Source organism: Gymnoscopelus microlampas, assembly GCF_963454915.1.
Source record: "Gymnoscopelus microlampas genome assembly, chromosome: 9".
NCBI lineage: Eukaryota > Metazoa > Chordata > Actinopteri > Myctophiformes > Myctophidae > Gymnoscopelus > Gymnoscopelus microlampas.
Window position 1 is genome coordinate 15,472,157 of NC_139946.1, and position 20,629 is coordinate 15,492,785.

Genomic DNA, 20,629 nt, shown 5'->3' on the forward strand with positions numbered 1-20,629 from the left:
GGTCCCTGCTTTATCTCTCTCTCTCTCTCAGATAAGGGGTCCTTGGCCTTAAAAACGAGTTAAACTGAAGTGATATTGATGAATTCCAAATATTAGCTGAGTATATTCAGCAGCACCCCTGGACTTGCGTCACGGCACCCGGCTGCGTCATTGCAGCGTTTGAGAAACGTTGCAATGGAGAATCAAGCATTCAATGGAGAATCAAGCATTCTACCCTTCAGACACTCTACAAAATCATGCAGTTCTATTGAAATGCAGCCACTGTGAGTCATATGCTTTCATGTCCATGCTGAATGCCAACTATAACTATTAGCAGTATACTGCATAAATCATAACCCCCTGGAATAATTAATGGCTTGTTCATGATCTGAGCCGCGTCATTTCAATTTAGCTTTGTTTAGACATTGTTTATTCAGAGAACTGTTTATACACAGTGGAACTGATGATGATGATGATGATGATGATGCAGATGAGCAAGCGTGCACTTGTATCCTTTTAACCACATGAACCCTATAGCAGTGGTTCTTAATCTTTTTCAAGGACCCCCATGGTCGCGGACGCCATCTGAAAAGGTTTTTTGCCAGGGACCCCCCAGAAGAGAAGATTTGTGTTAAAAATGTCGGTAGCACTTGTTATGCATCCCATGTGTATAACACATTATACACATACTTATAAGGCATTGTAAAATTATTAAAAATGTCCCAATACTTTCAAGGTTTAAAAAAAAAATCAAAAATGTACAAACTCGCAGCGCAGCACGAAGTGAAGCGCTGTGAACTTGTATATCTGCTATTTTGAAATGGCCAACGTATAAAATATGGTTAAAGTGATTCAAATGAAAAATCTGGGGACCCCCTGGAATGCCCCTAAGGACCCCTGGGTTTTTCCAGACCATTCCGCAAAAATAGCAGATCTTCAAGCTCACCAGATTCTATTTTCGGAGAAGAGATTTGTTTGTTGAGGAAGAAAAGGAGCATACCTAGTGTAGAGCCCTGGGGGACCCCAGTCAACCAAGTATAATAGTGTTTAAGTGGCTAATCAATGAGGAGGCAGGTAGATAAAGAATGGCAAATACGTAACCCATCCCAAAAAAAACAACAACCCAATAACCCCAATCAATGGATTCATAGCAGCCAATAAGTTAAGTTGTTTTCATTTATTAAGTAACACCACCCAAGACAAATTGGTCGTAAAAGTCTGGTTTTGTGTTCAGTTGTCAGAAGGAATTACAAAGTCATTCTAAGGCAATAAAATCTGGTTTCACAGCAGCCACACACCACTAAGACTCCACAAGATAATGGGTCTGTCTGTGCGTGCGTGTGTCTCCATAGTTACTGCTAGACTTTTCTGGGGTTTGTTTTAACACTTCCCTAATTATTGCAAAATTGCACCGCAATTATCAGTACATGAGACTGAAGCAGATTTCAGATAATTGTCATCGAATACTGAAGTGCTGCCGGCCGGGCGGAGCAAAAACACTTTTCCCTTTGAACTTCAGACGTGCTTTTAAACATGAAGTCATGTGGGATGAGTCCCGCGGGGTATACCGCGGGGTGGAGAGAGGGGTCATGAGAGAAAGGGAAACCAACGGAGAAACCCAAGGTGATGACACAGATGGACAGAGAAAAAAGGCGAGCGAGCGAGAGGGAGGGCGAGACGGAGCATAACAAGGCTGAACAATGGAATGAGGGAGATGGTGACGGTGATAAAGACAAACTCCAGTGCTGAGACCAACAGACGGGGGAGCAGTAGTGTAAAGTAACTAAGTACGTTTACTCAAGCACTGTACTTGAGTACCATTTTGAGTTTTTTTTTTTACTTTCTTCAGTGTTTACAATTTTCAATACTTTTACTTCTACCCCACTACATCTCAGAGGCAAATATTATACTTTTACTCCACTACAATTATTTGAAAACGTACTTGTTTTGTTACTAGTTACTTTGCAGTTATAAATTATTATATTATAAAACATACATTAACCACTTTAGCCATATTTTATACATGAAACATGTTTTATACATATTTAATGTACAAATATATTTGATACATATTTGTATACATATTTTATACATATGTATATTTTATACATATTTTCAAACATTTGAGTACTTTTACTTTTGGTACTTTAAGTACATTTTGATAGCAATACTTTTGTACTTTTACTCAAGTAAATGTTGAATTCCGGTGAACAAGTAAAATATGTGAGTACTTTTTCCACCACTGTGGAGGAGGTGGGGGGGGGGGGGGGGGGTGGGGGGGGGGGGCTAGGAATGTGACCCTGCGAGTCGCGGCTCACGGTCCTTTACAGATGTAGTCAGGGAGCGGCGGTCTGGCATTTTAACTGCACACTTGCCGCGTGGCTCGGAGCGAACTGTTAGCTCCCCCCACCTGCTGTGAGAGGAAATGTTTTCAGAATTTCAAATAAATGTTCCCGCTACGCAATGAACAGCGCGCCGCAGTAAAGGACACAGCTTGAAAGATGAACAAGCGCAGAAGGACATGGCTTTGAAAGATGACAGTTATCGTGTTAACAATATGACTCTTGAACTTGTACAGTTTGAGAAGTAGCAGGCTGCTGGGAGCAAGCGGGTGGATAGTTGAGCATGAAGGACGCGTTTTGACAGCCACCACCGTAAGGCCTGCATTCACCGAGGATAGACACAGATTATGTTTGAAGAGGAGATAAAGAGGAGAGACGAGTGGGAACGACAGATGCACGGCAGGAGGGAGAGGGCGGGGCGGGCGAGTGAGGAAGAGGGCGATAGAACAAGCAGGAGATCACTCAGAGGGCAAGAGTGAGAGAGGGAACGATCCTTGAAATAGACATGAACCATGTTGAGCCCTACAGTATATCTATATGATATGCTCTGCATGCCGTGGTACGATGCGGTCGCGAGGGGAAAAAATTGCGATCTGCCAGCTCACGGCAGAGAGGAGGGCGGGGGTGGTGGTGAGAGAGAGGATGAGGCGATAGAACAAGCTGGAGGTGACGAGAAGGCAAGAGTGGAAGAGGGAGCGATGTGTGGAATAGATATTTAACCACTTAAGCCCCATCTTATATACGTTGTTATACGATGGTGTCACGAGGCGGAAATAGACTATCTACAGCATTGGTTCTCAAAGTGGGGTCCGGGGACCCCTAGGGGTACTTGAGGGGGTTCCAGGGGGTCCCCAGCTAAATGATGGACAGGAACCAAATGGACCCTTATGGGTCTGTAACTCTGAGAGTGTACAAATGGAACCAAATGGACCCAACATTGATTTTACAATATGAATTGGGGTCCCAGAGGTATAAATGCCATTAAATGGGGGTCCGTAGCCCTAATGCATGTCAAACTGGTGGTCCTTGAAATTCAAATGGTTGAGAAAAAAACCTCCTCTTATGGGGGTCCCTGGCATATCTTTTGAAATGGGGGTCCGCGGGCTAATAAGTGTCAATTTGGGGGTCCTTGACATGAAAAAGTTTGAGAACCACTGATCTGCAGTACAAGCTCACAACAACGTGTCGAGAGCTTTGAACATTTTCGCCTGTGACATGACATGACCAAAATAGGGACACTAGGTTGAAAGTCTGAAGACTCACCTCTTCAGTCTCCACCTTAGCCCGTAGCACTTGCCATAGCCTTGATGACCATGAAGTCTTACCCAAAGGTTAAAATTTAATTTAGATAGCCTGTTATGTAGACAGACAACAGGTTCATTTGTTGACCTGGCATCCTAAAGTTTGTATAGTTTCAATGTAAAGATTATACTTTTTTTTTTACATTATACGGTTTAGACTGATGATAGGTTATTGGTTTATCTATGATCCTAGATGACTATTTGTGTGCATTTGATGTATTACCTCGTGTTGTACCTTGCTTACTGTAAATCGCTCTGGATTAATGGCTAAATTGTAAAGTGGTTAAAAAGTACAAAGAGAGACGGTGAGAGAGTCACAGAGACACGCATGAGCGACCCAGCCCAAATGAGTGAGGAGGATTAACAAGGGTGAGCATGAAAGAGAAACAAATTGAGAGAGAGAGAGAGAGAGAGAGAGGAGAGAAAAGAGAGCAGCTAGGGGGGAGAGGCCATGCATTTACTGTAGAGCTGGTCTTCCTCTGATTCAGCTGTGGAACAATGGCTGCCCATCACTCTGTCAGCGCCTCGGTCCGCGGAGGGAGGCCAGACAGCGGGGAGTGACATGACGCTCTCATCAATGAGCCATTGTCTGTGCTGTGAAGGAAGTTTCCTCCTGGCCTAGAGTCTCACTCAGTTGGCCTATTAAACCGTTAAAACCGGGAACGCATCTGTGTAACCCACCTTAAACCATTGTTTTATTACTTTGGCTATTCAAAAATAGCAGATATACATGTTCATAGCGCGGCACCGAGTGCCGCGCTATGAGCTTGCAGATCTGCTATTTTTGAAAAATCGTGAAAATGTGTGCAATTCTTTGAATATGTTTTTAACTCAAATAATTGCTTCTGGGGGTCTCTGGAACACAATATTTTGAGATGGGGGTCCGCGGCCCAAACACATATCATTTTGGAGGTCCTTGACATGAAAAAGTTTGAGAACAACATACTTTTTTCAGAAAACTGTTATAGGATTTAGAAGACATTTGTAGAATTGGAACCTCAGGCCTTTATGGGTTAAAAACGTCCTTACACCATGAGTAACGGGTATTTTACGGCGCTCGCTTGGGGAAAACGCGCCGTTCCTCTTTTGTTGTGTTGGAAGCCTACGAATAGCGTGATTCCTCCACCAAAGGCATGCATAGCTGGTTGGTGGTGGATGGGATGTGTGCACGCGTCCGAGGAGCGTGACCGCACCGCATGCAATTTTACGGCCCACACACACACACACACGACACGCGTGTAGGTTATGTCAATGTATAGCCTCGTGCTTGTATCGTCTCTGTTGGGTGGAAACCTTATGTCCAAAACTGTGACTTTTCAGGATTCAAATTCAAATACAGCAAAAATAGCAGATCGACAAGCTCAAACCGAGCGTGTAGATCTGCTCTTTTGGATACTTTTGTATGACGCTGTAGTATGATCAAGTAGGGCATTGATTTACAAAAAAACAAAACTAAAGTATGGAGATAAGAGATTTCTGCCCGACAACCGCGATGTCTGAGGTATGGCAGATGTGCAGCGCATTCTCGTGCAAGACAACATAGTCGGACGACACACACGCGCGCGCACACACACACACACAAATATGGAACAATGATGTTCCACTAATGATTTCCATTACCTTCATCCAAGCTTAGGCTCTGTTTTGATTTAAACTTTTATTGTTCCTTGACAAACTGAATTAAACGAGTGGAAAGTCGAGAAGGCCTGGACCAAACATCCAGGGATTCTAAATAAGCATCTGTACTGAGTGTGTGTGTGTGTGTGTGTGTGTGTGTGTGTGTGTGTGTGTGTGTGTGTGTGTGTGTGTGTGTGTGTGTGTGTGCATTTTTTGTTGGTGTATGATATGCATGCATGCTCAAGAGAGTGAGTGAGTGTGTACTTCTTTTGTTTTAGGCATCCTAATGTCATTAATATCATTATTAATGAGTTAACATAATTGAGTTTCCTTCGCTTGATGTTCTGTGTAAAGAAGAACATTAAATTAACTTGTTGAAATGTGAGATACAAAATAAATGCCTTTCCTTTCCTTGCCTTGTGTGTGATCTCCAATGATGGTCTCCACTAATCTTTCTCTAGCCAGCAGTAGCACTCAGCACTCTGTAAACTATTGCAACTGGACTCGGCCATCAGAAGAACCAGTCCGTCTATCAGCAGCCCCAAGTGATCCCAGAACCACTCACATTAAGTACAAATATACATGCACACATACAGTACAGCAACTTACAACTTTTTTTAAATATATTTCATAGATAGCTAGACTTGTTTGACAGCATTATTCAGTGTTGTGTAAATTAATGTTTGTGTCTGACGATCCCTAAGCTCTCAAAGTGGGGACCCCCAGCAATCCCTGGGGGGTTAATATAGCATCACAATCATTTCCACCACTTTATCCATTTATACGTTGGCTATTCAAAAACAGCAGATCTACACGTCACAGCTTGTGCATATGCTATTTTGAAATCCCTGGCACAAAATAGTTTCAGATTGGGATCCGTGGCCAAATACATATCAAGTTGAAGACCCATGCAGTATACAGTGCAGTCAAATGATCCGTGTAAATACATGTGTGCGCACACACACACACACACACACACACACAAGTTAGTTTTGTTTCTCAGCAAAACTAAGGGCATAATAGATTTGAAATTGATGTTGGTCTACTCAACTTTAAAAGAGGCATCTAAGCCTTGTATCTTTTCCAAGTCCTCTCTGTGTGTGTAAATCATCATTTCTGTCTGTAGTTCATCAAGACTCGTATTTGTAATGTTTTGTTTGAATTCCTGAAAAGGCTGCGACTCCAAGTAGTAGATCAAGTAACTGATGTTGATGTCTGTGTTGCCAAAAGGCCGTGAAGTATTTATGAGTTTTCCTTAAATATCAAAGGTCTGCGTTCAGTCAGTGTCATCCCGACAGCATTACTGGGATAAAAAGAAATCAATTAACCACTTTCAAGCTTATTTTCCAAAATAAATGTAAAACTTTCAAAACAATACAACTACAAGCTCACAACTTGCCTAGACGCAACGCATTGTGAGCTTGTAGATTGGCTATTTTGGGTGGTTAATATTATCAACCCTCAAGACAAATGGGTTAGTGTAGTGTGGTTTATAATATTATGTTAAATTACCTGTAGTATACAGTACATAGTTTTCCGGTGAAATGTCTCTCTATAAGTCAATACAAAACATTTAACATGTTATTCTCATTTCAGTATCCCATTTCAATTCAACTCGCTTCCAGCTAGCGGAATGGAACGGCAATGATGGTTTAGTTAGCTAGCAGAGGAAAGACCTACATTTATACATTTTTTTAAACACTTAAACATGTACCCTTCACCGCACCTGTTTACTTTTCAAACATGCCTGGCCTATCAGATTAAGCAGAGAGTCGCTGTAATTCAATTAAACTTCCCACCGCACAGGAACACCGCGGCACGGTGCAGGCTAGCACTCAACCCCGCCAACGCAGCTTAGCTAGCACTCTCGGACGGTCGGTCGGTCTCATCAAGCGATCGTACGAGAGCGGTTCCCTGAGTAATTCTGACGAGGTAATGATTCAGAACACCAGGCGCAGGCTTACGGTGAGCCGCGCGGTTTATTTGTCTTGAGCTCCGCTACATGTAATAATAACAGAGCTTTTTTTTTTTTCTTTCTGCGACCTGTTAATACCGGGGCTGTTATTAGCCTGGCTAGAGCCCAGCGCGGTGCTGCTGCTGCTGCTGCCAGTGTTGCCATGTCTGCTTATTATAGCTGCCTTTGGCTTGTTTTTTTCTGTAAAGTAGCTTGTAAAGTTTGGTTTGCAAGTTTTTTTGGGGCTTGTTTCTAAAATGTAGTTGCTTATTTGGGCTTGCTTCCTAATGTCGTTTATAAACCTTAATGTATTTGTCCACAGACCCCCCCCCCCCTCCCCCATCTAAAATATGTTGTGCCGTTTCCAAAACTATTTAAAATGTTATAATTTTTTGTTGTGAGCTTGTAGATTGGCTATTATCAAATAGCTAATGTATATAGGTTTAAAGTGCTCATGTAACCTAATAATAGTCGCTTCTTTGGGGCTTGTTTTCATAGACCACCTGGTTGCTTATTTCTCTGGCAAAATCTGGCAACACTGGCTGCTGCTGCACCAACACTCGACTCATTTCCCTCCCGTGTACAAAGATCTGGTCTCTGTTCAAAGCCCCGGGTTCAATATGGAGCTGGTTAAGAGGAGGAGGGGAACGGAGAGAAACAGAGCAGCCAGGAGGAGAGAGAGAGAGAGAGAGGGGTCCATGTAAATGTTCTCTTAAATCAACATGTCGGAGCACACTTTCCTCCACGATTTTGACATTCAGAACTATAAACAATGTAAAATAAATATCTGCGAATGATAAAGAAGGGGGCATTTTGGGGGATTTTTATCCGGTGCACGTACGGACGTGTGTGTGCGTGTGCGTGTGCGCGTGTGTGTGTGTGTGTGTGTGTGTGTGTGTGTGTTCTGTGGCATGTTTGGCCAACGTGGGCAGAGCTCATCCATATCACATCTACGTCGCACTGCCGATCCGACCAATATGGCTGAGACATAGTGTCGGGGGTACCTGTTGTCTGTCTGTGTCCTTTTTGTGCCCATATGTGGAGATCTCTGTATCTGTCTGTCTACCTGTGTCCCTTTTATGCTGGCATTATGGAGATCTCTGTATCTGTCAGTCCGTGTCCCTTACATGCCCATATATGGAGATCCCTGATGTCATCAGTCAGTATATGCCCATATATGGCCACATCAGTTGGATCGGCGGCTCTGGACAACTGGATATCCATAAAATGTCATAAACGTCACGGTGTGCCAGATACCCCAGAAAGCCCCTCTCTGTCCTTTTCCTCTCTCTCTCTCTCTTACCAGTAATTCTGCCTTGCTTTGATAACAGGATGAAATACTTTCCATATTGGCAGCTGCCTGTGGATTTATGAGCAAATGAGGACTATCACAAGTCCTTTGATGGTTGATCATTCCCTATGCTCTTTGAAGAGGATGTTTCCATTTGGCCAGTCCAGTTTAGGATTTCTTTTCTTTTTTTACTGATGTTTTTTGGGGAGTTTTCTTTTTCTTTGCTAGGAAACCCGATATGAACATTTTGTGATTAAACCACTTCAAACTTATAGCGTCCTGATTCTGGGGGCGAGTATTCTTTGACAACAGATCTACATGCTCACAATGCGTTGCAACGCCTGTAGATCGGATATTTTCGATGAAGAGATTAGGGTGAAGAGGGAAAACATGTGAAACACGTTAATGGCACTCAATGAGTCAAGTACAATTTTGAGTTTTTTTTTTACTTTACTGGAGTATTTCCAATTTTCAGCACTTTTACTTCTACTCTACTATATCTCAGAGGCAAATATTATACTTTTACTCCACTACAATTATTTGAACGCTTTAGTCACTAGTTACTTTGTAGATTTGTATTATTACTACAAAACATACATTACCCACTTCAACCATATATACATTCCGACCATTTGAAAAGCTCACGATGCGACGTATTGTGAGCTTGTAGATCTGCTATTTTCAAAAGATTTGTAAACGTTTTATACATTTGAAAACTTGTCAAATGGGACATAAAATACAAGACACACCTACATTTTAGCCTTTTTAAAAACGTTTTCAGTTATCAAAGGTTTTAGGATGCTGCAGTGATGGCACCCATGTGTTGTTTTTATCAAATACCTTTATGGCTCTCTTATACAACTAGGGGCGTGAGTGTCATCACACCTGTGCAAGATCAGTTGGCATAACGACTCATTTTGGGAGAAAAAAGGGTAAAAAAGCAAAATAAAAGTGGTTCAAGTCTGCAGCAGACTTAGTTCAGCCATTCCTCTTCACATCATCCTACATACAACATGGTCTCTATATCTGACTGACACCAAGGAGGAGGTGGTGGCGTTCAGGAGCAGGACGATGGTTTCCACTGCTATAAATGTCACTCTGCCTGCAAATTGCCAAAATATATATAAGTGGTTAGTGTGTTTATATACACTGCTCAAAAAAATAAAGGGAACACTTTGATCCCTTAATTCTTTTGAGTTTTTTCATGAACTGTGTACATAATGCTAACGAAAACTGCTCAAAAGAATTAAGGGATCAAAGTGTTCCCTTTATTTTTTTGAGCAGTATATATATATTCCTCTGAGATGAAGTGGGGTAGAAGTCAAAGTATTGAAAAGTGTAAATACTGAAGAAAATAAAAAATACCTAAAAATGTTACCTATAAATACAGTTTTTGAGTATATGTACTTAGTTACTTTACACCACTGGTTTTTAGGTTTGTATACTTAAAGGATACATCAGTGTGGGTGTTGTGCCACATACGTTTACATTGCCAAAGCAAGTGTTAAAACATTAGAAAAAAACAATTTAAGAGAGAAATGTCACTGTTGCAGAAACATGACTGTATTCAGCAAGCTAGGTAACTAATGGAGTGGCCTTTTCTAGTCTGACAATGGGAACGCCAAGCAATGTTTCTTCAAAGATTGTTTTGGTTGTCTCTGTACGTTTCATACTATAGAATATGCATAGGAACATATTGCTTCATGTTCCATCAAAATCATATTTATGAATATGAAGAAAATATGAATTAAAAGTATTTATTTCATAAACAGGTTGAATTATTTAGACAGCGGATATTAATCAAGACAGTATTGATAAAGGGAAATGCTACAGTATTAACTGGTGTCAGAGCATGGCTAGGAGGACACCCTTCCCAGATCCAGTACCAAATTCTACACAAGACACACATGCATTTAGCATGAAAAACTATGTTTTCATGAATGAAAAAACTACGTATGCTGAACAATAATATATAATTGCAATGTAATTATAATCATATAATTAAAATCAAATTTTCTAAAACTGTTTTTTTCTAGCATGAGTAATTTAATGAACATTATCATAACAAATAGCTGAATGATTTGAATTGGTTTCTCTGACAGTGGAAGATTTAGATTCAATTTAAAACATCACACAGGTCTGGTAAGAGACCTATCCTGCTTTCAGAGCTCCTTGAAGCATGGCAGTTTCCTAGCTTTGTGGATGTAGAGCAAAGGATGCACAAACCCTGACATCCCAGCCATTGTATATGAGATGTATAAAGCAACTGGGCTGGAATAATTCAGTAGTCGGATCAGAACAAAGGGAATATAGCTCATTGTAGTCAGTACCATTACTATCAAGCTGATCAGAATAATTCTAAAAGCCCTTCTCTTCATGTTGTTTCCCTCCCCACTGTCCCTCTGTCCTTCTCCTGGTCCAGGCTGTTTCAGAGCTCTGAGGACCGAGAAGCAGCAGAAAGACACCACAGAAATGCACGCAATGGCAAAAGCCAGAAAGGTGTAAAACACCACTGTTGGTGACCAAAAATATAACGAGCTGAATGCAAATACCGTCAGCCAGACAATGCAGCAACAGGCCACCCTGTACCGAAGAGCTTTGTACCTGAGAAATACCACAGGGTGAACCACCGCTATGTAACGCTCCACACAGATACAACACTGGAACGATGGAACACAGAAGAAGAAGAAAAAAACAAAAAAAAAGGAATGAAGCATGAACAAAATCAAGTTGCGTGTGAAGCGCCATGCAAAGAAAAAGACACAGGCCAGTGAAACGTTGATCAAAGATGCAGTCAAGTTGAGATAAAAGAGCTCTGAGGCTATCGTCCCACCAGCTCCACTCAGGATCAGCCACACAACGTAGCTGTTGGTGGGGAGACCCAGGATGAGGTAGATAGAGTTCATAGCAGTTGCTAGTGCCAGTTCGGTGTCGTCTTCTGAGGATATGAAGGGGATGGAGGAGTTGGTGGCATTTTCCAGCGTGCCATTCATCCTAAGACTCTGTGTTTGCCCTGTAGCCCGTTCAGAAGACATAACGGCAGGATTTGAGTGCAGTTGATTGAGTATTACAATGACACAACTCAATTATGTTAAACCACTCTTCTTAACATGCTTCTCAAAGCAACAACTAATCTAGTGAACAATGAACACAAGGTTAAAGTGATCTCACGTTTTGGATGCCAGCAGAGTGTCTCGGATCTCTGAGTTGAGTGTTTTGGTGAAGTCTCTTCTTAAGACAGTCACTGTCTTCCTGATATCACATCCTCCAAATGATGTCCTCTCTACTTAGCCTCCTCTAACCATTCCCTTCTCTCCCTTCCACTGTGTTGTTTGTTGTACACCTACCTGCACATATAAGCATTTTCATATTGCTTTTGATGGTTATTCCATGGAAATGTATATTCAATCACCCGTACAGTCCTGATGCACACTTTGCCCTTGGTTTGCCCGCGCGTGTGTGCGTGTGCAAATTCAATCCGGGATTGTTGGGGTTGATCTGAGGTAGCCATGCTCCATATCTCTGCTGTCGGGCAGAAACCAGCTAACTCCAAAATGTAAAATTTTCAGGAAATGAAAAAACGAAACAAAAAGTGGAGTTAGGAGGTTTTGTTCATCATTGATAAGAACGGCTGAATGGGTCAAAAGTGAGTGGAGCCTGGAGTCAGCAAATCCAGCTAACTCCAGCCTGGAGTCAGCAAATCCAGCTAACTCCACCCCCTTTGGTTTATAAAAAGTAGGGGTGCCATTGTTTTGATTACTCCATTGATCAGGCACCAGTGCTGCAAGCTTGTGAGCTTGTAGATCGCGTTTTTCGCTATATTTGAAATAGGGCTTTAAAGGACGACTTCACCGATTTTCAACCTATCTTAATATAATTGGTCCTCACTAATACTCATGATAAAATGGTACAATTTTTTCCTACTTGGTCTGTGTCTCATAGGAGGGCTGTGGACAGTCCAGAAACCTGTCTACCAGTGACATCATTGTTAGGCATGATTTTTTTTTTCCAACAAGATTTCACATTTTTTATTTTTATTTTTATTAACAAGAGAACAATGGCTTCTTTTATTGCATTGCAACTTTCCAGGAATAGAAAGCCTGCAGTTTCTATTTGCTTGGATTCCCCATTGATGATGTCACTGGTAGACAGGATTCTGAACTGTCCACAGCCCTCCTCTGAGACACAGACCGAGTAGGAAAAAACATTTTATCATGAGTATTAGTGAGGACCAATTATATGAAGATAGGTTGAAAATCGGTGAAGTCGTCCTTTAAGTTGTTTCTATAAAAGTAAGTGGTAAAAACCTTTTTGTGTGCTCTAGACATTTATTGAGTTTTTTTGTATCATTCTTTTGCACTGAAATGTTATGCTCTTAGTTTTCTGTTATAATTCAACTTTTCTTTCAAATGTTCTTTAAAATGTGCATTTTGCTGTGTATTGTTGCTTAATATTTCATGTAAATCACTTTGAATTGCTTTGTTGTTTACATATGTTATACAAATAAACTGACATTCAAATGATGATTAATGTGCAGCTCCATGATGCGGAAGCCACAATATTTTTTCAATGCAAAATTCATCCCCGACATCAACATGTTTTAACTGCAGCAAGGTCATTGGAGCTGTTGTTGTCAAAGTTCACACAACAGTAACAGCTCCAGAGACTGGCCATATCCTGGATGGACGGCGTTGGTATAAATAAAAAATAAAACGATGCTTAAAATGCTTAGTCAATAAATCTCTGTACAAACACACACTGAACAAAGAGAATGTTCTGGATTCTATCCTTCCTCCAGATTCTATCCTTCCTCAAAGGCTTTAGGATGCTGCAGTGATGGCACCTACAGTATGTGTTTTTTTAATCAAATACCTTTATGGCTCTCTTATATAACTAGGGGCTTGAGTGTCATCACACCTGTGCAAGATCAGTTGGCATAACGACAAATTTTGGGTGAAAAAATGGTAAAAAAGCAAAATAAAAGTGGTTCAAGTCTGCAGCAGACTTTAGTTCAAACATTCCTCTTCACATCATCCTATATACAACATGGTCTCTATATCTGACTGACACCGAGAAGGAGGAGGTGGCGTTCAGGAGCAGGGCGATGGTTTCCACTGTCACAGACCACTGCACAGGACCCTATAAATGTCACTCTGCCTGCATGGTGGTGGAGAGGCTGCAGAAGGAAGGGGGTGTAGTAGGAGTAGGAGTAATAGTAGGAGGAGGCCAAAAGCAGCAGCATGCATGGATCACCCTGGTTGATAATGTGTTTCACAGACCAGACGGCCTCCATATGTAACCACCTAGTGATCCCAGAACAGTGGTACCACAGACAGACTGGACCTCATGGATCCCAGCGTGCATAGCCTACCTCCCCACTAAGTGTGGGTATCAGTGTTGCCATATTAGTGTGGGTATCAGTGTTGCCATATTCTGTGAGAGAAATAAGCAAGCAGGTCTATGAAAACAAGCCCAAAAGAAGCGACTACTGTATACATCTTGAAAAAAAGATGTATAGTGGTGACATTTGGAATATTTTAAAATCTGGTACATGGGCTCCTGGCCCAAAATGTGTCCACAGACAAATACATATTAATTTGAGGGTGGTCCTTGACATAAAAATGTTTGATAACCACTGGTTTAAACAACATTAGACAGCAAGGCCAAATAAGCAACTACACAAAACCGCAACCACCAATATTTACAAGCAACTTTACAGAAAAAAACAATTAAGCCCAAAGTCGCTTATAATAAGCAGACATGGCAACGCCGGTGGGTATCCCTTGTACTGGTGGGAGAGAGAGGGCTAGTCTTTGGTGGGGTGGGAGGAGGGGTGAAATGTCCTGACAAGACATTCTCATTGCGGGAAGCATGGCGGTGGTTCCAAACCACCGAGGCGTTCCTTGTAACGACCCACTCAGTACCTGGCTAGCGTTGCTCGTAATTACAGCCAACAGGCTTCACACTGAGCAGGGACCCCGGAACGTCCATAGATTTCCCCTTTGGTAAGGTAAACCCGGAGCGCTGCAGCATTATTGGAGGAGTTGGAGCTGGGGGAAGGAGGGCTTTTCCTTTTGTGGGATTTCGTGGGCGAGATCGTATTTCTGTTTGTGGAGATGTCTCGTTAGTGAGCAAAACAGAGTAGTGGGTTAAGTGGGGGTGGGAATCAAACCTTGTATTTCTGGCGTGATTTATGGCTGCGCTGAATTTGTTTGGCGTAGACCACTAATTGGCGGTTACCATGCATGCATTGCATCCACAAAAAGGTGAAGGTAGTTAACGTCTCTAAGATACTGCAAAGAGGCAAAATGATGCATCTAGTTAGTGAATTGAACTGGGCTTTGAATTTGATGAGGTGATATTTGAATGTAGCCCACAGGCACAATAGACATGGAGACTTAAATATTAGAATGTAACTACCGTTTCAACTGAGCGGTCACTACTCAGCCACACATAAAAACAATTAAAATACATACATTTCATGTTTCAAAATAAAAAAACTGCCCAATATACCAAATGTACTGTATTTGAAAATAATATAGTTTGACCCTATATATATTCATTTGTCACAGACAGATTTTGGTCTTTTACCAAAAAGTTTTCTCCCATATACTACTTTATAAGTGTAGCGGTCTTTTTTCCTTTGCTGTATGTATGGGGATAGATAATTAACAGCTAACCCGGTCAGAGCACTCTATTTATTTAAATCACAGCTTGCTGCTGTGCTTCAGTCAGACCACAGCGATAATGATCAGAGGTGCTAATGGTTACTGATCGCACACAGAGGGACCTCTCCTAACACACACACACACACACACACACACACACACACACACACACACACACACACACACACACACACACACACACACGTGCACTCTCACTCAAACACGCAAATGTTGAAAGACATACAGTACACACTGACACTTCCAGTTGTAATCCAAGCAGTGGGGCCCTGGCCCTGCACTATCCTACCCTACCTCGGGGCTATATGTTGGTGAGTGTGGCCCTCTGCCCTGAGGCCATTGTCCTACCACACTGCCTCCGGGGTCTGACCAGACCTCCGGGCCTGAGGGCAGATGGTCTGCTCCCTCACGCCAAGGCTTCAGCTCTCTCTCCGCCCCTGCATTATTGATGGTCCACTCAGCATGGAGAGAGGGCTCTATCAATGCTCAGACACATTTTGTGTGTGTGTGTGTGTGTGTGTGTGTGTGTGTGTGTGTGTGTGTGTGTGTGTGTGTGTGTGTGTGTGTGTGTGTGTGTGTGTGTGTGTGTGTGTGTGTGTGTGTGTGTGTGTGTGTGTGTGTGTGTGTGCGCGCGTGCGTGCGTGCGTGCGTTTGTACTCAGCATGGAGAGAGGGCTCTATCAATGCTCACACACATTTTGTGCGTGCGTGCGTGCGTGCGTGCGTGCGTGCGTGCGTGCGTGTGTGTGCGCACAAAACTGTGTGCATATAGGTGTGCTTACGTCTGCACGCCTGTGGGGGAAATGGTCTATACATTGCATTTTACCTACAAACAGCTAACCTCCCAACTAGCCAGCATGCACACCATCCACCCAACCAACTGACCATTCAACCAAGCAAGCAAGATCCCACCCAACCACCCAACTAGCCTGCCTGCCATCAACCACCCAACAACCCCACCCTTTCCCAGGTTCTGCATACCACCCTCTCATCTCAACAACAACAGGGAAGGGGATTTATGTTAGGCTGTCATGTATTGACTACAGCTCTGTCTCTGGTGTCCCCACCAGGCTAGATAGCAAACTGTCTCCCTGTGGCATGTGCCTGGGTCCTGGACTTCTTGTCTAGGGTTGGCATTCACACCTCCACCACCCTCAATAATGCACGTCCTGTGCACCCATGTGTCATGACTGTGTGGCCAGAAACAGTGGTGGTGGCCCCAATGTAAAACCCTACTGATGGGCCTATACCTGGAGGAGATGGCAGTGTGATGGTGTGCTGTGCAATTTTATTTTGTGTAACCTTTTTCCATCTGCACAGGAGAAACTCTGTTTTCAGCTTCACCTTGCTAAGTGCTGCCCACAGAGGAGCACAGAGAGGGGAGCAGTTAGGGGTTAGGTGTCTTGCTCAGGGACACTTTAACACATTGCTGAGGCCTGGAATTGAACCTGGGACCTTCTGCTTCCCAGGCGAGCAATGGCCACCCCAATTACTTTAGTAATTGCATTATATTACAAAGGACCTGACTTGGAGAATGCACAAAGACTGGCCATATTCCACCATCCCATTGAGGTTTACCTGCCTTTCTTACCTGTACAATTGCCAACTTTATTCAATTATCTTTATTTCTCTTGTTTTAATGTTCTCATTTTATCACATCCAGTAGCCTACTATCACTATTATCATCTTGTTATATTGTATTGTTTGCATAGTCTTGTGGAACATGTCAGACCAACATTTCGCTGCTTGTACCACCTGCATAAGTGAGGGACAAATAAAACTTCTGGCATCTTGAAACCAACCAGCAGTCCAACCCAGGCAACCAGCCAACCAACCTGCCAGTCAATTCAACCAACTAACTGCCAGCCGTTAGTTGGTTGAATTGACCAGCCGATATGCAGTGCCAGATATCCCAGAAATCCCCATTAAAATGTTCCTCTCTCTTACCGGAAATTCTGCTTAGAAAAGTAAAAGGAGGGGACGATGATTGGGTTTAATTTTGGAAATCTGTACAGTATGTGATTGAGGGAGTGACGGATAGACAGATACTGTAGACAGCTAAATTGTGATTTAGCTACAAGGAAGAACCCGATGAATGACAGGAATCTGTTTGAGAGTGGACATTAACATCTCTAGCTTCCTCACAAAAAACTATGACTGCCAGTAAAACAGTGTGCGATGTGAAACCACACTGCAGTATCGGGGTTAAGAGAGTGGAAAACACTGATATTATTCAAGCTGCCTGGCTCCATCTCCAGCACTAAATGTGAGGACCAGTGTTGCCAGATTTTGCAAGAGATACAAGCAACCAGGTCTATTAAAACAAGCCCAAAATAAGTAACTATTATAGGCCACACGAGCACTTTAAACCTATGTCGGCTATTTGAAACGCAGCGCGACTTGTTGAGCTTGTAGATCGGCCATTTTACCCCCAAAAATTGAAAAAAAGTTACACATTTTCTATATTCTTTGAAACATTTTGACAACACAAATCTGGTACGGGGTCCCTTGCACAAAGTATTTTTAGATGGGGGGGTCCGTGGACAAACACATATTAATTTGAGGGTCCTTGACATAAAAATGTTTGGAGAATCACTGGTTTAAACAACATTAGGAAGCAAGCCCAAAATAAGCAACTACACTTTAGAAACAACCCCCCCCCCCCACCAATACTTAGAAGTGACTTAGAGAAAAAACAAGCCCAAAGTCACTTATAATAAGCGGACATGGCAACGCTGGTGAGGACATGAGGAAAACCTTGGCTGCAAATGGCCGCAGCCAGCTCCAGAGAATGAGGGGAGGGTGGGGTAAAGGCTTCCGATGGGAATCCAAAGGAAACAGAGCTTTGTGCTCAAGTCACTGTAACACGCATTGTGTACCACAAGCAAAAAAAGGAAAGGAAAGAAAAAGGAAAGCAAAGCAAAGTGTAGTCTGTGTGTATAGGTTTAAAACAGAGGTGGAGGAGGTTGGGATTAACCTGAGTGAATCAGTGAGAGAGTAAGTAAGTGAGTGAACAAGCTGAGTACATGGTCGTGGAAAGATTTGAGTAATGGTTTTGTCTGGGAAGAGGCTAGTTTCCAGGACATTCTCTAGGCTAGCATGCAGTCCTGGGAGTCTAGCACTGGCGGCGATAGTATAAACCCTCAAGTTTTTAAAATGTCATAAATCAGACACACACACACACACACACACACACACACACACACACACACACACACACGCAGGAGAGAGAGAGAGAAAGAGAAAGGTCTGAACATTTCAAATAAATACAGGACTTAAGGGGAGAGAGGGAGGGATCAGTGGACAGATTTTGGACCGAAGGCACGTCCTGGCAGAGGTTTTTGGAGTGGTGGTGACATCATGGTATCGAGTTTAAATCAACACCTTACACGGTGAGGAAAAGATGTCCGTTTTGACTAGTGAGCTCTACAGTGAAGGAAATGCTTGTCATTCTGAAAACACTTTATCTTTATCTTCAATTTCATCCAACCAGAATCTGATACATGACCGGACCGCCGACCGGGCACACGTGTGTGTGTGTGTGTGTGTGTGTGTGTGTGTGTGTGTGTGTGTGTGTGGCGGCATATGCAGGCATCTATACACGTCCAGTCCTTATCGGCTACTTCATCTTCACGCTCCATCTGAACTTGTGACTGTCTGGTCGAGGGAACAGCTGAACTGTCCCGTCCTCCCTTCTCAGATGCCCCCCCACACACACACACACACACACACACACACACACACATATCCCACCCTCCCCCATAAAAAGCCTTAGTATAGTAGGATTTTCTCTTTAACGTGAATGACAGCTTATCTGATGGGGGGATCAGTTAAGATCAGAGCTAAATGGACAGCAGGCGGGAGGGGGGTTACAATTCGCAAATGGAAGACACTTGAGAAAACAGCGGCAGCAGTGCCTCGTGGTCCAATCGCACAGACTGAGGAAAGCTAGGGGACAGAGTCTGTCCCCTAGCTTTCCTCAGTCTGTCTGTCCGACAGACTGAGTTGGAGGAAAGGAGCCGGAAAGAAGAGAGACACATAGGGACAGAGAGAGACAGAGATAATGGGACAGAGATAATGGGGAGAACATCAAGGGAGAAGTGTGTGCGTGCGTGTGAAAGGATAAGAGAGAGAGGAATGTGAGGGTTAAGAGAAGGCGTCTCAACGTAATGCTTTCCCTCATTGTTTAGTTTCCTACGGTTGGTGAGAATGCGGTGAAACGCTGACAGCAGCCTGGCTCGGTCAGCCCGACACATGAACCTCTGAGAGGACGGGGAGCAAAAGCGTACGTTGCTTCAGGGGCATTAGCGTACCATGAGTTAGCGTAACGCCAGTTAGCCCCCCCATGGATAGGTTTCACCGGTCCTGCTTATGGGCAGCGCCGCGGTGGAGTGGTTGGGGACCCCGAGGAGCTGTCAGAGCCCTGGCAATCGCCAGGGCCATCGATTGCCTCTTTCCATCGCCCACCCGCAGTTTCCCTGGCTCCCTTCACCCACCCACTACTCAGCCGACCCCCCAAAAAAAAGCCTCAAACCCCCCCCCAGCCAGCCAGCAGGCTGCACGGCTCCTCTGACCGCCTGTTTTGACAAGTGCTTTAGACATAATAGCCGGCGTGTCACAGGGAACCTGCTGGCCTGCCAAAAAATGCTAACTAACCATAACACTAATTAGTCAGCAGGAGAATGGTTTGGAAATGGTAGCTGGAACAGGCTAGAGTGGTGGCGGCGGCCATTGTGGGGAGACTTGGACATGGTCCTGATTGACTGAGGGGAAAATGGGAGATGCAGAGGGAGCGAGAGAGAGCAGCGTGTTGCCATGCCCACTTATTATAAGCGACTTTGGGCTTGTTTTTTCTGTAAGTAGCGTGTAAATATTGGTAGTTGCGGGTTGAGGTTGGGCCTGTTTCTAAAGTGTAGTTGCTTATTTGGGCTTGTTTCCTAATGTTGTTTAAACCAGTGGTTCTCAAGCATTTTCATGTCAAGGACCCCCAAATTAATATGAGTTTGTCCACGGACCCCCCCTCCCATCTAAAAATATATTGCCAAGGACCCCCGTACCAGATGTGTGTTGTTCAAAATGTTTCGAAAAATATAACTTTTTTTTTGGGGGGGGGGGTTGTGAGCTTGTAGATCGGCTATTTTAAAGTGCTCAACTAGCCTGTAATAGTCGCTACTTTGGGGCTTGTTTTTATAGACCTGGTTGATTATTTCTCTCGCAAAATCTGGCAACACTGAGCGAGGGAGTGAGAGAGAGGGCTGAGGAGGAGAAGGAGACGGAATTCCACACACTCAGCTGCCCTGTTGAACAGAACAGCAGGGGGGCTTATGGGGGGGACAAGGTCAGGTTTCGCCCAGGCCCGGTCACGGGCACATTTCCCCTCGCCCCGCGTGGCCTCTGATAGAATCAGTGTCAGCAGGGTTACTTTCTCCTATAACCGTTTAATGGTTTCATCGCCTATGT